Here is an 18,645-nt window from a genome sequence, read left to right as displayed (position 1 = left end):
TGGTTGCCATGTCCTATAGGTGCCTTCCAAGTCAGCCATATTGCATGGGGGGCATTGTGCTGGTTGTCTTGTATAGTTGACTTCCAAGTCAGCCATATTGCTTGGGGGACATTGTGCTGGTTGCCATGTTCTATAGGTGACTTCAAAGTCAGCCATATTGCTTGGGGGGACATTGTGCTGGTGGCCATGTTCTATAGGTGACTTCCAAGTCAGCCATATTGCTTGGGGGACATTGTGCTGGTTGCCATGTTGTATAGGTGACTTCCAAGTCAGCCATATTGCATGCGGGACATTGTGCTGGTGGCCATGTTCTATAGGTGACTTCCAAGTCAGCCATATTGCATGGGGGACATTGTGCTGGTTGCCATGTTGTATAGGTGACTTCCAAATCAGCCATATTGCATGGGGGACATTGTGCTGGTTGTATTGTATAGGTGACTTCCAAGTCAGCCATATTGCATGAGGGACATTGTGCTGGTTGTATTGTATAGGTGACTTCCAAGTCATCCATATTGCATGGGGGACATTGTGCTGGTGGCCATGTCCTATAGGTGACTTCCAAGTCAGCCATATTGCATGGGGGACATTGTGCTGGTTGTCTTGTATAGGTGACTTCCAAGTCAGCCATATTGCTTGGGGGACATTGTGCTGGTTGTATTGTATAGGTGACTTCCAAGTCAGCCATATTGCATGGGGGACATTGTGCTGGTTGCCATGTTGTATAGGTGACTTCCAAGTCAGCCATATTGCATGGGGGACATTGTGCTGGTGGCCATGTTCTATAGGTGACTTCCAAGTCAGCCATATTGCATTTGGGACATTGTGCTGGTTGTCTTGTATAGGTGATTTCCAAGTCAGCCATATTGCATGGGTGACATTGTGCTGGTTGTGTTGTATAGGTGACTTCCAAATCAGCCATATTGCATGGGGGACATTGTGCTGGTTGTATTGTATAGGTGACTTCCAAGTCAGCCATATTGCATGGGGGACATTGTGCTGGTTGTCTTGTATAGGTGACTTCCAAGTCAGCCATATTGCTTGGGGGACATTGTGCTGGTTATATTGTATAGGTGACTTCCAAGTCAGCCATATTGCATGGGGGACATTGTGCTGGTTGCCATGTTGTATAGGTGACTTTCAAGTCAGCCATATTGCATGGGGGACATTGTGCTGGTGGCCATGTTCTATAGGTGACTTACAAGTCAGCCATATTGCATTTGAGACATTGTGCTGGTTGTATTGTTTAGGTGACTTCCAAGTCAGCCATATTGCATGGGGGACATTGTGCTGGTTGTATTGTATAGGTGTCTTCCAAGTGAGCCATATTGCTTGGGGGACATTGTGCTGGTGGCCATGTTCTATAGGTGACTTCCAAGTCAGCCATATTGCATGGGGGACATTGTGCTGGTTGTGTTGTATAGGTGACTTCCAAATCAGCCATATTGCATGGGGGACATTGTGCTGGTTGTATTGTATAGGTGACTTCCAAGTCAGCCATATTGCATGGGGGACATTGTGCTGGTTGTCTTGTATAGGTGACTTCCAAGTCAGCCATATTGCTTGGGGGACATTGTGCTGGTTATATTGTATAGGTGACTTCCAAGTCAGCCATATTGCATGGGGGACATTGTGCTGGTTGCCATGTTGTATAGGTGACTTTCAAGTCAGCCATATTGCATGGGGGACATTGTGCTGGTGGCCATGTTCTATAGGTGACTTACAAGTCAGCCATATTGCATTTGAGACATTGTGCTGGTTGTATTGTTTAGGTGACTTCCAAGTCAGCCATATTGCATGGGGGACATTGTGCTGGTTGTATTGTATAGGTGTCTTCCAAGTGAGCCATATTGCTTGGGGGACATTGTGCTGGTGGCCATGTTCTATAGGTGACTTCCAAGTCAGCCATATTGCATGGGGGACATTGTGCTGGTTGTCTTGTATAGGTGACTTCCAAGTCAGCCATATTGCATGGGGGACATGTGCTGGTTGTCTTGTATAGGTGACTTCCAAGTCAGCCATATTGCTTGGGGGACATTGTGCTGGTTGCCATGTTGTATAGGTGACTTCCAAGTCAGCCATATTGCATGGGGTACATTGTGCTGGTGGCCATGTTCTATAGCTGACTTCCAAGTCAGCCATATTGCATGGGGGACATTGTGCTGGTTGTCTTGTATAGGTGACTTCCAAGTCAGCCATATTGCATGGGGGACATTGTGCTGGTTGTGTTGTATAGGTGACTTCCAAATCAGCCATATTGCATGGGGGACATTGTGCTGGTTGTATTGTATAGGTGACTTCCAAGTCAGCCATATTGCATGGGGGACATTGTGCTGGTTGTATTGTATAGGTGACTTCCAAGTCAGCCATATTGCATGGGGGACATTGTGCTGGTGGCCATGTCCTATAGGTGACTTCCAAGTCAGCCATATTGCATGGGGGACATTGTGCTGGTTGTCTTGTATAGGTGACTTCCAAGTCAGCCATATTGCTTGGGGGACATTGTGCTGGTTGTATTGTATAGGTGACTTCCAAGTCAGCCATATTGCATGGGGGACATTGTGCTGGTTGCCATGTTGTATAGGTGACTTCCAAGTCAGCCATATTGCATGGGGGACATTGTGCTGGTGGCCATGTTCTATAGGTGACTTCCAAGTCAGCCATATTGCATTTGGGACATTGTGCTGGTTGTCTTGTATAGGTGATTTCCAAGTCAGCCATATTGCATGGGGGACATTGTGCTGGTTGTGTTGTATAGGTGACTTCCAAATCAGCCATATTGCATGGGGGACATTGTGCTGGTTGTATTGTATAGGTGACTTCCAAGTCAGCCATATTGCATGGGGGACATTGTGCTGGTTGTCTTGTATAGGTGACTTCCAAGTCAGCCATATTGCTTGGGGGACATTGTGCTGGTTATATTGTATAGGTGACTTCCAAGTCAGCCATATTGCATGGGGGACATTGTGCTGGTTGCCATGTTGTATAGGTGACTTCCAAGTCAGCCATATTGCATGGGGGACATTGTGCTGGTGGCCATGTTCTAAAGGTGACTTCCAAGTCAGCCATATTGCATTTGGGACATTGTGCTGGTTGTATTGTATAGGTGACTTCCAAGTCAGCCATATTGCATGGGGGACATTGTGCTGGTTGTATTGTATAGGTGACTTCCAAGTGAGCCATATTGCTTGGGGGACATTGTGCTGGTGGCCATGTTCTATAGGTGACTTCCAAGTCAGCCATATTGCATGGGGGACATTGTGCTGGTTGCCATGTCCTATAGGTGCCTTCCAAGTCAGCCATATTGCATGGGGGGCATTGTGCTGGTTGTCTTGTATAGTTGACTTCCAAGTCAGCCATATTGCTTGGGGGACATTGTGCTGGTTGCCATGTTCTATAGGTGACTTCAAAGTCAGCCATATTGCTTGGGGGGACATTGTGCTGGTGGCCATGTTCTATAGGTGACTTCCAAGTCAGCCATATTGCTTGGGGGACATTGTGCTGGTTGCCATGTTGTATAGGTGACTTCCAAGTCAGCCATATTGCATGCGGGACATTGTGCTGGTGGCCATGTTCTATAGGTGACTTCCAAGTCAGCCATATTGCATGGGGGACATTGTGCTGGTTGCCATGTTGTATAGGTGACTTCCAAATCAGCCATATTGCATGGGGGACATTGTGCTGGTTGTATTGTATAGGTGACTTCCAAGTCAGCCATATTGCATGAGGGACATTGTGCTGGTTGTATTGTATAGGTGACTTCCAAGTCATCCATATTGCATGGGGGACATTGTGCTGGTGGCCATGTCCTATAGGTGACTTCCAAGTCAGCCATATTGCATGGGGGACATTGTGCTGGTTGTCTTGTATAGGTGACTTCCAAGTCAGCCATATTGCTTGGGGGACATTGTGCTGGTTGTATTGTATAGGTGACTTCCAAGTCAGCCATATTGCATGGGGGACATTGTGCTGGTTGCCATGTTGTATAGGTGACTTCCAAGTCAGCCATATTGCATGGGGGACATTGTGCTGGTGGCCATGTTCTATAGGTGACTTCCAAGTCAGCCATATTGCATTTGGGACATTGTGCTGGTTGTCTTGTATAGGTGATTTCCAAGTCAGCCATATTGCATGGGTGACATTGTGCTGGTTGTGTTGTATAGGTGACTTCCAAATCAGCCATATTGCATGGGGGACATTGTGCTGGTTGTATTGTATAGGTGACTTCCAAGTCAGCCATATTGCATGGGGGACATTGTGCTGGTTGTCTTGTATAGGTGACTTCCAAGTCAGCCATATTGCTTGGGGGACATTGTGCTGGTTATATTGTATAGGTGACTTCCAAGTCAGCCATATTGCATGGGGGACATTGTGCTGGTTGCCATGTTGTATAGGTGACTTTCAAGTCAGCCATATTGCATGGGGGACATTGTGCTGGTGGCCATGTTCTATAGGTGACTTACAAGTCAGCCATATTGCATTTGAGACATTGTGCTGGTTGTATTGTTTAGGTGACTTCCAAGTCAGCCATATTGCATGGGGGACATTGTGCTGGTTGTATTGTATAGGTGTCTTCCAAGTGAGCCATATTGCTTGGGGGACATTGTGCTGGTGGCCATGTTCTATAGGTGACTTCCAAGTCAGCCATATTGCATGGGGGACATTGTGCTGGTTGCCATGTCCTATAGGTGACTTCCAAGTCAGCCATATTGCATGGGGGACATTGTGCTGGTTGTCTTGTATAGGTGACTTCCAAGTCAGCCATATTGCTTGGGGGACATTGTGCTGGTTGCCATGTTCTATAGGTGACTTCCAAATCAGCCATATTGCTTGGGGGACATTGTGCTGGTGGCCATGTTCTATAGGTGACTTCCAAGTCAGCCATATTGCTTGGGGGACATTGTGCTGGTTGCCATGTTGTATAGGTGACTTCCAAGTCAGCCATATTGCATGGGGGACATTGTGCTGGTGGCCATGTTCTATAGGTGACTTCCAAGTCAGCCATATTGCATGGGGGACATTGTGCTGGTTGCCATGTTGTATAGGTGACTTCCAAGTCAGCCATATTGCATGGGGGACATTGTGCTGGTTGTATTGTATAGGTGACTTCCAAGTCAGCCATATTGCATGGGGGACATTGTGCTGGTTGCCATGTCCTATAGGTGACTTCCAAGTCAGCCATATTGCATGGGGGAAATTGTGCTGGTTGTCTTGTATAGGTGACTTCCAAGTCAGCCATATTGCTTGGGGGACATTGTGCTGGTTGCCATGTTCTATAGGTGACTTCCAAGTCAGCATATTGCATGGGGGACATTGTGCTGGTGGCCATGTTCTATAGGTGACTTCCAAGTCAGCCATATTGCATGGGGGACATTGTGGTGGTGGCCATGTTCTATAGGTGACTTCCAAGTCAGCCATATTGCTTGGGGGACAATGTGCTGGTTGTATTGTATAGGTGACTTCCAAGTCAGCCATATTGCATGGGGGACATTGTGCTGGTTGCCATGTTGTATAGGTGAATTCCAAGTGAGCCATATTGCTTGGGGGACATTGTGCTGGTTGTGTTGTATAGGTGACTTCCAAGTCAGCCATATTGCATGGGGGACATTGTGCTGGTTGTCTTGTATAGGTGACTTCCAAGTCAGCCGTGTTGCATGGGGGACATTGTGCTGGTTGTCTTGTATAGGTGACTTCCAAGTCAGCCATATTGCTTGGGGGACATTGTGCTGGTTGCCATGTTCTGTAGGTGACTTCCAAGTCAGCCATATTGCTTGGGGGACATTGTGCTGGTGGCCATGTTCTATAGGTGACTTCCAAGTCAGCCATATTGCTTGGGGGACATTGTGCTGGTTGCCATGTTGTATAGGTGACTTCCAAGTCAGCCATATTGCATGGGGGACATTGTGCTGGTGGCCATGTTCTATAGGTGACTTCCAAGTCAGCCATATTGCATTTGGGACATTGTGCTGGTTGTCTTGTATAGGTGACTTCCAAGTCAGCCATATTGCTTGGGGGACATTGTGCTGGTTGCCATGTCCTATAGGTGACTTCCAAGTCAGCCATATTGCATGGGGGACATTGTGCTGGTGGCCATGTTGTATAGGTGACTTCCAAGTCAGCCATATTGCATGGGGGACATTTTGCTGGTTGCCATGTTGTATAGGTGACTTCCAAGTCAGCCATCTTGCATGGGGGACATTGTGCTGGTTGCCATGTTGTATAGGTGACTTCCAAGTGAGCCATATTGCATGGGGGACATTGTGCTGGTTGCCATGTTGTATAGGTGACTTCCAAGTCAGCCATATTGCTTGGGGGACATTGTGCTGGTTGCCATGTTGTATAGGTGACTTCCAAGTCAGCCATATTGCCTGGGGGACATTGTGCTGGTTGTATTGTATAGGTGACTTCCAAGTCAGCCATATTGCATGGGGGACATTGTGCTGGTTGCCATGTTGTATAGTTGACTTCCAAGTCAGCCATATTGCATGGGGGACATTGTGCTGGTTGCCATGTTGTATAGGTGACTTCCAAGTGAGCCATATTGCTTGGGGGACATTGTGTTGGTTGTGTTGTATAGGTGACTTCCAAGTCAGCCATATTGCATAGGGGACATTGTGCTGGTTGTCTTGTATAGGTGACTTCCAAGTCAGCCGTGTTGCATGGGGGACATTGTGCTGGTGGCCATGTTCTATAGGTGACTTCCAAGTCAGCCATATTGCATGGGGGACATTGTGCTGGTTGCCATGTTGTATAGGTGACTTCCAAGTGAGCCATATTGCTTGGGGGACATTGTGCTGGTTGTGTTGTATAGCTGACTTCCAAGTCAGCCATTTTGCATGAGGGACATTGTGCTGGTTGTATTGTATAGGTGACTTCCAAGTCAGCCATATTGCATGAGGGACATTGTGCTGGTTGTATTGTATAGGTGACTTCCAAGTGAGCCATATTGCTTGGGGGACATTGTGCTGGTGTCCATGTTGTATAGGTGACTTCCAAGTCAGCCATATTGCATGGGGGACATTGTGCTGGTTGCCATGTTGTATAGGTGACTTCCAAGTGAGCCATATTGCTTGGGGGACATTGTGCTGGTTGTGTTGTATAGGTGACTTCCAAGTCAGCCATATTGCATGGGGGACATTGTGCTGGTTGTATAGCATAGGTGACTTCCAAGTCAGCCATATTGCATGGGGGACATTGTGCTGGTTGCCATGTTGTATAGGTGACTTCCAAGTCTGCCATATTGCATGGGGGACATTGTGCTGGTGGCCATGTTCTATAGGTGACTTCCAAGTCAGCCATATTGCATGGGGGACATTGTGCTGGTTGTGTTGTATAGGTGACTTCCAAATCAGCCATATTGCATGGGGGACATTGTGCTGGTTGTATTGTATAGGTGACTTCCAAGTCAGCCATATTGCATGGGGGACATTGTGCTGGTTGTATTGTATAGGTGACTTCCAAGTCAGCCATATTGCATGGGGGACATTGTGCTGGTTGCCATGTTGTATAGGTGACTTCCAAGTCAGCCATATTGCATGGGAGACATTGTGCTGGTGGCCATGTTCTATAGGTGACTTCCAAGTCAGCCATATTGCATTTGGGACATTGTGCTGGTTGTCTTGTATAGGTGACTTCCAAGTCAGCCATATTGCTTGGGGGACATTGTGCTGGTTGCCATGTCCTATAGGTGACTTCCAAGTCAGCCATATTGCATGGGGGACATTGTGCTGGTTGTCTTGTATAGGTGACTTCCAAGTCAGCCATATTGCATGGGGGACATTGTGCTGGTTGCCATGTTGTATAGGTGACTTCCAAGTCAGCCATATTGCATGGGGGACATTGTGCTGGTTGCCATGTTATATAGGTGACTTCCAAGTGAGCCATATTGCTTGGGGGACATTGTGCTGGTTGTGTTGTATAGGTGACTTCCAAGTCAGCCATATTGCATGGGGGACATTGTGCTGGTTGCCATGTTGTATAGGTGACTTCCAAGTCAGCCATATTGCTTGGGGGACATTGTGCTGGTTGCCATGTTCTATAGGTGACTTCCAAGTGAGCCATATTGCTTGGGGGACATTGTGCTGGTTGCCATGTTGTATAGGTGACTTCCAAGTCAGCCATATTGCATGGGGGACATTGTGCTGGTGGCCATGTTCTATAGGTGACTTCCAAGTCAGCCACATTGCATGGGGGACATTGTGCTGGTTTCTTGTATAGGTGACTTCCAAGTCAGCCATATTGCATGGGGGACATTGTGCTGGTTGCCATGTTGTATAGGTGACTTCCAAGTCAGCCATATTGCATTGGGGACATTGTGCTGGTTGCCATGTTGTATAGGTGAATTCCAAGTGAGCCATATTGCTTGGGGGACATTGTGCTGGTTGTGTTGTATAGGTGACTTCCAAGTCAGCCATATTGCATGGGGGACATTGTGCTGGTTGTCTTGTATAGGTGACTTCCAAGTCAGCCGTGTTGCATGGGGGACATTGTGCTGGTTGTCTTGTATAGGTGACTTCCAAGTCAGCCATATTGCTTGGGGGACATTGTGCTGGTTGCCATGTTCTGTAGGTGACTTCCAAGTCAGCCATATTGCTTGGGGGACATTGTGCTGGTGGCCATGTTCTATAGGTGACTTCCAAGTCAGCCATATTGCTTGGGGGACATTGTGCTGGTTGCCATGTTGTATAGGTGACTTCCAAGTCAGCCATATTGCATGGGGGACATTGTGCTGGTGGCCATGTTCTATAGGTGACTTCCAAGTCAGCCATATTGCATTTGGGACATTGTGCTGGTTGTCTTGTATAGGTGACTTCCAAGTCAGCCATATTGCTTGGGGGACATTGTGCTGGTTGCCATGTCCTATAGGTGACTTCCAAGTCAGCCATATTGCATGGGGGACATTGTGCTGGTTGTCTTGTATAGGTGACTTCCAAGTCAGCCATATCGCTTGGGGGACATTGTGCTGGTTGCCATGTCCTATAGGTGACTTCCAAGTCAGCCATATTACATGAGGGACATTGTGCTGGTTGTATTGTATAGGTGACTTCCAAGTCAGCCATATTGCATGGGGGATATTGTGCTGGTTGTATTGTATAGGTGACTTCCAAGTGAGCCATATTGCTTGGGGGACATTGTGCTGGTGGCCATGTTGTATAGGTGACTTCCAAGTCAGCCATATTGCTTGGGGGACATTGTGCTGGTAGCCATGTTCTATAGGTGACTTCCAAGTCAGCCATATTGCATGGGGGACATTGTGCTGGTTGTGTTGTATAGGTGACTTCCAAGTCAGCCATATTGCATGGGGGACATTGTGCTGGTTGTATAGCATAGGTGACTTCCAAGTCAGCCATATTGCATGGGGGACATTGTGCTGGTTGCCATGTTGTATAGGTGACTTCCAAGTCAGCCATATTGCATGGGGGACATTGTGCTGGTGGCCATGTTCTATAGGTGACTTCCAAGTCAGCCATATTGCATTTGGGACATTGTGCTGGTTGTCTTGTATAGGTGACTTCCAAGTCAGCCATATTGCATGGGGGACATTGTGCTGGTTGTGTTGTATAGGTGACTTCCAAATCAGCCATATTGCATGGGGGACATTGTGCTGGTTGTATTGTATAGGTGACTTCCAAGTCAGCCATATTGCATGGGGGACATTGTGCTGGTTGTATTGTATAGGTGACTTCCAAGTCAGCCATATTGCATGGGGGACATTGTGCTGGTTGCCATGTTGTATAGGTGACTTCCAAGTCAGCCATATTGCATGGGGGGACATTGTGCTGGTGGCCATGTTCTATAGGTGACTTCCAAGTCAGCCATATTGCATTTGGGACATTGTGCTGGTTGTCTTGTATAGGTGACTTCCAAGTCAGCCATATTGCTTGGGGGACATTGTGATGGTTGCCATGTCCTATAGGTGACTTCCAAGTCAGCCATATTGCATGGGGGACATTGTGCTGGTTGTCTTGTATAGGTGACTTCCAAGTCAGCCATATTGCATGGGGGACATTGTGCTGGTTGCCATGTTGTATAGGTGACTTCCAAGTCAGCCATATTGCATGGGGGACATTGTGCTGGTTGCCATGTTATATAGGTGACTTCCAAGTGAGCCATATTGCTTGGGGGACATTGTGCTGGTTGTGTTGTATAGGTGACTTCCAAGTCAGCCATATTGCATGGGGGACATTGTGCTGGTTGTCTTGAATAGGTGACTTCCAAGTCAGCCGTGTTGCATGGGGGACATTGTGCTGGTGGCCATGTTCTATAGGTGACTTCCAAGTCAGCCATATTGCATGGGGGACATTGTGCTGGTTGCCATGTTGTATAGGTGACTTCCAAGTCAGCCATATTGCTTGGGGGACATTGTGCTGGTTGCCATGTTCTATAGGTGACTTCCAAGTGAGCCATATTGCTTGGGGGACATTGCGCTGGTTGCCATGTTGTATAGGTGACTTCCAAGTCAGCCATATTGCATGGGGGACATTGTGCTGGTGGCCATGTTCTATAGGTGACTTCCAAGTCAGCCACATTGCATGGGGGACATTGTGCTGGTTTCTTGTATAGGTGACTTCCAAGTCAGCCATATTGCATGGGGGACATTGTGCTGGTTGCCATGTTGTATAGGTGACTTCCAAGTCAGCCATATTGCATTGGGGACATTGTGCTGGTTGCCATGTTGTATAGGTGAATTCCAAGTGAGCCATATTGCTTGGGGGACATTGTGCTGGTTGTGTTGTATAGGTGACTTCCAAGTCAGCCATACTGCATGGGGGACATTGTGCTGGTTGTCTTGTATAGGTGACTTCCAAGTCAGCCGTGTTGCATGGGGGACATTGTGCTGGTTGTCTTGTATAGGTGACTTCCAAGTCAGCCATATTGCTTGGGGGACATTGTGCTGGTTGCCATGTTCTGTAGGTGACTTCCAAGTCAGCCATATTGCTTGGGGGACATTGTGCTGGTGGCCATGTTCTATAGGTGACTTCCAAGTCAGCCATATTGCTTGGGGGACATTGTGCTGGCTGCCATGTTGTATAGGTGACTTCCAAGTCAGCCATATTGCATGGGGGACATTGTGCTGGTGGCCATGTTCTATAGGTGACTTCCAAGTCAGCCATATTGCATTTGGGACATTGTGCTGGTTGTCTTGTATAGGTGACTTCCAAGTCAGCCATATTGCTTGGGGGACATTGTGCTGGTTGCCATGTCCTATAGGTGACTTCCAAGTCAGCCATATTGCATGGGGGACATTGTGCTGGTTGTCTTGTATAGGTGACTTCCAAGTCAGCCATATTGCATGGGGGACATTGTGCTGGTGGCCATGTTGTATAGGTGACTTCCAAGTCAGCCATATTGCATGGGGGACATTGTGCTGGTTGCCATGTTGTATAGGTGACTTCCAAGTCAGCCATCTTGCATGGGGGACATTGTGCTGGTTGCCATGTTGTATAGGTGACTTCCAAGTCAACCATATTGCATGGGGGACATTGTGCTGGTTGCCATGTTGTATAGGTGACTTCCAAGTCAGCCATATTGCTTGGGGGACATTGTGCTGGTTGCCATGTTGTATAGGTGACTTCCAAGTCAGCCATATTGCTTGGGGGACATTGTGCTGGTTGTATTGTATAGGTGACTTCCAAGTCAGCCATATTGCATGGGGGACATTGTGCTGGTTGCTATGTTGTATAGGTGACTTCCAAGTCAGCCATATTGCATGGGGGACATTGTGCTGGTTGCCATGTTGTATAGGTGACTTCCAAGTGAGCCATATTGCTTGGGGGACATTGTGCTGGTTGTGTTGTATAGGTGACTTCCAAGTCAGCCATATTGCATGGGGGACATTGTGCTGGTTGTCTTGTATAGGTGACTTCCAAGTCAGCCGTGTTGCATGGGGGACATTGTGCTGGTGGCCATGTTCTATAGGTGACTTCCAAGTCAGCCATATTGCATGGGGGACATTGTGCTGGTTGCCATGTTGTATAGGTGACTTCCAAGTGAGCCATATTGCTTGGGGGACATTGTGCTGGTTGCCATGTTGTATAAGTGACTTCCAAGTCAGCCATATTGCATGGGGGACATTGTGCTGGTGGCCATGTTATATAGTGACTTCCAAGTCAGCCATATTGCATGGGGACATTGTGCTGTTTGTCTTGTATAGGTGACTTCCAAGTCAGCCATATTGCATGGGGGACATTGTGCTGGTTGTCATGTTGTATAGGTGACTTCCAAGTCAGCCATATTGCATGGGGGACATTGTGCTGGTTGCCATGTTGTATAGGTGACTTCCAAGGCAGCCATATTGCATGGGGGACATTGTGCTGGTTGTGTTGTATAGGTGACTTCCAAGTCAGCCATATTGCATGAGGGACATTGTGCTGGTTGTATTGTATAGGTGACTTCCAAGTCAGCCATATTGCATGGGGGACATTGTGCTGGTTGTATTGTATAGGTGACTTCCAAGTGAGCCATATTGCTTGGGGGACATTGTGCTGGTGGCCATGTTGTATAGGTGACTTCCAAGTCAGCCATATTGCTTGGGGGACATTGTGCTGGTAGCCATGTTCTATAGGTGACTTCCAAGTCAGCCATATTGCATGGGGGACATTGTGCTGGTTGTGTTGTATAGGTGACTTCCAAGTCAGCCATATTGCATGGGGGACATTGTGCTGGTTGTGTTGTATAGGTGACTTCCAAGTCAGCCATATTGCATGGGGGACATTGTGCTGGTTGTATAGCATAGGTGACTTCCAAGTCAGCCATATTGCATGGGGGACATTGTGCTGGTTGCCATGTTGTATAGGTGACTTCCAAGTCAGCCATATTGCATGGGGGACATTGTGCTGGTGGCCATGTTCTATAGGTGACTTCCAAGTCAGCCATATTGCATTTGGGACATTGTGCTGGTTGTCTTGTATAGGTGACTTCCAAGTCAGCCATATTGCATGGGGGACATTGTGCTGGTTGTGTTGTATAGGTGACTTCCAAATCAGCCATATTGCATGGGGGACATTGTGCTGGTTGTATTGTATAGGTGACTTCCAAGTCAGCCATATTGCATGGGGGACATTGTGCTGGTTGTATTGTATAGGTGACTTCCAAGTCAGCCATATTGCATGGGGGACATTGTGCTGGTTGCCATGTTGTATAGGTGACTTCCAAGTCAGCCATATTGCATGCGGGACATTGTGCTGGTGGCCATGTTCTATAGGTGACTTCCAAGTCAGCCATATTGCTTGGGGGACATTGTGCTGGTTGCCATGTCCTATAGGTGACTTCCAAGTCAGCCATATTGCATGGGGGACAATGTGCTGGTTGTCTTGTATAGGTGACTTCCAAGTCAGCCATATTGCATGGGGGACATTGTGCTGGTTGCCATGTTGTATAGGTGACTTCCAAGTCAGCCATATTGCATGGGGGACATTGTGCTGGTTGCCATGTTGTATAGGTGACTTCCAAGTGAGCCATATTGCTTGGGGGACATTGTGCTGGTTGTGTTGTATAGGTGACTTCCAAGTCAGCCATATTGCATGGGGGACATTGTGCTGGTTGTCTTGTATAGGTGACTTCCAAGTCAGCCGTGTTGCATGGGGGACATTGTGCTGGTGGCCATGTTCTATAGGTGACTTCCAAGTCAGCCATATTGCATGGGGGACATTGTGCTGGTTGCCATGTTGTATAGGTGACTTCCAAGTCAGCCATATTGCTTGGGGGACATTGTGCTGGTTGCCATGTTCTATAGGTGACTTCCAAGTGAGCCATATTGCTTGGGGGACATTGTGCTGGTTGCCATGTTGTATAGGTGACTTCCAAGTCAGCCATATTGCATGGTGGACATTGTGCTGGTGGCCATGTTCTATAGGTGACTTCCAAGTCAGCCACATTGCATGGGGGACATTGTGCTGGTTTCTTGTATAGGTGACTTCCAAGTCAGCCATATTGCATGGGGGACATTGTGCTGGTTGCCATGTTGTATAGGTGACTTCCAAGTCAGCCATATTGCATGGGGGACATTGTGCTGGTTGCCATGTTGTATAGGTGACTTCCAAATCAGCCATATTGCATGGGGGACATTGTGCTGGATGCCATGTGGTATAGGTGACTTCCAAGTGAGCCATATTGCATGGGGGACATTGTGCTGGTTGTGTTGTATAGGTGACTTCCAAGTCAGCCATATTGCATGGGGGACATTGTGCTGGTTGTGTTGTATAGGTGACTTCCAAGTCAGCCATATTGCATGGGGGACATTGTGCTGGTTGTATTGTATAGGTGACTTCCAAGTCAGCCATATTGCATGGGGGACATTGTGCTGGTTGTCTTGTATAGGTGACTTCCAAGTCAGCCATATTGCATGGGGGACATTGTGCTGGTTGCCATGTTGTATAGGTGACTTCCAAGTCAGCCATATTGCATGGGGGACATTGTGCTGGTTGCCATGTTGTATAGGTGACTTCCAAGTGAGCCATATTGCTTGGGGGACATTGTGCTGGTGGCCATGTTGTATAGGTGACTTCCAAGTCAGCCATATTGCTTGGGGGACATTGTGCTGGTAGCCATGTTCTATAGGTGACTTCCAAGTCAGCCATATTGCATGGGGGACATTGTGCTGGTTGTGTTGTATAGGTGACTTCCAAGTCAGCCATATTGCATGGGGGACATTGTGCTGGTTGTGTTGTATAGGTGACTTCCAAGTCAGCCATATTGCATGGGGGACATTGTGCTGGTTGTATAGCATAGGTGACTTCCAAGTCAGCCATATTGCATGGGGGACATTGTACTGGTTGCCATGTTGTATAGGTGACTTCCAAGTCAGCCATATTGCATGGGGGACATTGTGCTGGTGGCCATGTTCTATAGGTGACTTCCAAGTCAGCCATATTGCATTTGGGACATTGTGCTGGTTGTGTTGTATAGGTGACTTCCAAATCAGCCATATTGCATGGGGGACATTGTGCTGGTTGTATTGTATAGGTGACTTCCAAGTCAGCCATATTGCATGGGGGACATTGTGCTGGTTGTATTGTATAGGTGACACCCAAGTCAGCCATATTGCATGGGGGACATTGTGCTGGTTGCCATGTTGTATAGGTGACTTCCAAGTCAGCCATATTGCATGGGGGACATTGTGCTGGTGGCCATGTTCTATAGGTGACTTCTAAGTCAGCCATATTGCATTTGGGACATTGTGCTGGTTGTCTTGTATAGGTGACTTCCAAGTCAGCCATATTGCTTGGGGGACATTGTGCTGGTTACCATGTCCTATAGGTGACTTCCAAGTCAGCCATATTGCATGGGAGACATTGTGCTGGTTGTCTTGTATAGGTGACTTCCAAGTCAGCCATATTGCATGGGGGACATTGTGCTGGTTGCCATGTTGTATAGGTGACTTCCAAGTCAGCCATATTGCATGGGGGACATTGTGCTGGTTGCCATGTTGTATAGGTGACTTCCAAGTGAGCCATATTGCTTGGGGGACATTGTGCTGGTTGTGTTGTATAGGTGACTTCCAAGTCAGCCATATTGCATGGGGGACATTGTGCTGGTTGTCTTGTATAGGTGACTTCCAAGTCAGCCGTGTTGCATGGGGGACATTGTGCTGGTGGCCATGTTCTATAGGTGACTTCCAAGTCAGCCATATTGCATGGGGGACATTGTGCTGGTTGTCATGTTGTATAGGTGACTTCCAAGTCAGCCATATTGCTTGGGGGACATTGTGCTGGTTGCCATGTTCTATAGGTGACTTCCAAGTGAGCCATATTGCTTGGGGGACATTGTGCTGGTTGCCATGTTGTATAGGTGACTTCCAAGTCAGCCATATTGCATGGGGGACATTGTGCTGGTGGCCATGTTCTATAGGTGACTTCCAAGTCAGCCACATTGCATGGGGGACATTGTGCTGGTTTCTTGTATAGGTGACTTCCAAGTCAGCCATATTGCATGGGGGACATTGTGCTGGTTGCCATGTTGTATAGGTGACTTCCAAGTCAGCCATATTGCATGGGGGACATTGTGCTGGTTGCCATGTTGTATAGGTGACTTCCAAGTCAGCCATATTGCATGGGGGACATTGTGCTGGATGCCATGTTGTATAGGTGACTTCCAAGTGAGCCATATTGCATGGGGGACATTGTGCTGGTTGTGTTGTATAGGTGACTTCCAAGTCAGCCATATTGCATGGGGGACATTGTGCTGGTTGTGTTGTATAGGTGACTTCCAAGTCAGCCATATTGCATGGGGGACATTGTGCTGGTTGTATTGTATAGGTGACTTCCAAGTCAGCCATATTGCATGGGGGACATTGTGCTGGTTGTCTTGTATAGGTGACTTCCAAGTCAGCCATATTGCATGGGGGACATTGTGCTGGTTGCCATGTTGTATAGGTGACTTCCAAGTCAGCCATATTGCATGGGGGACATTGTGCTGGTTGCCATGTTGTATAGGTGTCTTCCAAGTGAGCCATATTGCTTGGGGGACATTGTGCTGGTTGTGTTGTATAGGTGACTTCCAAGTCAGCCATATTGCATGGGGGACATTGTGCTGGTTGTCTTGTATAGGTGACTTCCAAGTCAGCTGTGTTGCATGGGGGACATTGTGCTGGTGGCCATGTTCTATAGGTGACTTCAAAAGTCAGCCATATTGCATGGGGGACATTGTGCTGGTTGCCATGTTGTATAGGTGACTTCCAAGTCAGCCATATTGCTTGGGGGACATTGTGCTGGTTGCCATGTTCTATAGGTGACTTCCAAGTGAGCCATATTTCTTGGGGGACATTGTGCTGGTTGCCATGTTGTATAGGTGACTTCCAAGTCAGCCATATTGCATGGGGGACATTGTGCTGGTGGGCATGTTCTATAGGTGACTTCCAAGTCAGCCACATTGCATGGGGGACATTGTGCTGGTTTCTTGTATAGGTGACTTCCAAGTCAGCCATATTGCATGGGGGACATTGTGCTGGTTGCCATGTTGTATAGGTGACTTCCAAGTCAGCCATATTGCATGGGGGACATTGTGCTGGTTGCCATGTTGTATAGGTGACTTCCAAGTCAGCCATATTGCATGGGGGACATTGTGCTGGATGCCATGTTGTATAGGTGACTTCCAAGTGAGCCATATTGCATGGGGGACATTGTGCTGGTTGTGTTGTATAGGTGACTTCCAAGTCAGCCATATTGCATGGGGGACATTGTGCTGGTTGTGTTGTATAGGTGACTTCCAAGTCAGCCATATTGCATGGGGGACATTGTGCTGGTTGTATTGTATACGTGACTTCCAAGTCAGCCATATTGCATGGGGGACATTGTGCTGGTTGTATTGTATAGGTGACTTCCAAGTGAGCCATATTGCTTGGGGGACATTGTGCTGGTGGCCATGTTCTATAGGTGACTTCCAAGTCAGCCATATTGCATGGGGGACATTGTGCTGGTTGCCATGTCCTATAGGTGACTTCCAAGTCAGCCATATTGCATGGGGGACATTGTGATGGTTGCCATGTTGTATAGGTGACTTCCAAGTGAGCCATATTGCTTGGGGGACATTGTGCTGGTTGTGTTGTATAGGTGACTTCCAAGTCAGCCATATTGCATGGGGGACATTGTGCTGGTTGTCTTGTATAGGTGACTTCCAAGTCAGCCGTGTTGCATGGGGGACATTGTGCTGGTTGTATTTTATAGGTGACTTCCAAGTCAGCCATATTGCATGGGGGACATTGTGCTGGTGGCCATGTTCTATAGGTGACTTCCAAGTCAGCCATATTGCATGGGGGACATTGTGCTGGTTGCCATGTCCTATAGGTGACTTCCAAGTCAGCCATATTGCATGGGGGACATTGTGATGGTTGCCATGTTGTATAGGTGACTTCCAAGTGAGCCATATTGCTTGGGGGACATTGTGCTGGTTGTGTTGTATAGGTGACTTCCAAGTCAGCCATATTGCATGGGGGACATTGTGCTGGTTGTCTTGTATAGGTGACTTCCAAGTCAGCCGTGTTGCATGGGGGACATTGTGCTGGTTGTATTTTATAGGTGACTTCCAAGTCAGCCATATTGCATGGGGGACATTGTGCTGGTGGCCATGTTGTAAAGGTGACTTCCAAGTCAGCCATATTGCATGGGGGACATTGTGCTGGTTGCCATGTTGTATAGGTGACTTCCAAGTCAGCCATATTGCATGGGGGACATTGTGCTGGTTGCCATGTTGTATAGGTGACTTACAAGTCAGCCATATTGCATGGGGGACATTGTGCTGGTTGCCATGTCCTATAGGTGACTTCCAAGTCAGCCATATTGCATGGGGGAAATTGTGCTGGTTGTCTTGTATAGGAGACTTTTAAGTCAGCCATATTGCTTGGGGGACATTGTGCTGGTTGCCATGTTCTATAGGTGACTTCCAAGTCAGCCATATTGCTTGGGGGACATTGTGCTGGTTGCCATGTTGTATAGGTGACTTCCAAGTCAGCCATATTGCTTGGGGGACATTGTGCTGGTTGCCATGTTGTATAGGTGACTTCCAAGTCAGCCATATTGCATGGGGGACATTGTTCTGGTGGCCATGTTCTATAGGTGACTTCCAAGTCAGCCATATTGCATGGGGGACATTGTGCTGGTTGTCTTGTATAGGTGACTTCCAAGTCAGCCATATTGCATGGGGGACATTGTG

This window comes from Petromyzon marinus, unplaced genomic scaffold, assembly GCF_048934315.1.
Source record: "Petromyzon marinus isolate PM22_M1 ecotype Great Lakes invasive population unplaced genomic scaffold, UKy_Petmar_22M1.pri1.0 PM_G_Scaffold_2, whole genome shotgun sequence".
Lineage (NCBI taxonomy): Eukaryota > Metazoa > Chordata > Hyperoartia > Petromyzontiformes > Petromyzontidae > Petromyzon > Petromyzon marinus.
The sequence above is the reverse complement of the archived record's forward strand: the minus strand, read 5'-3'. Positions refer to the sequence as shown.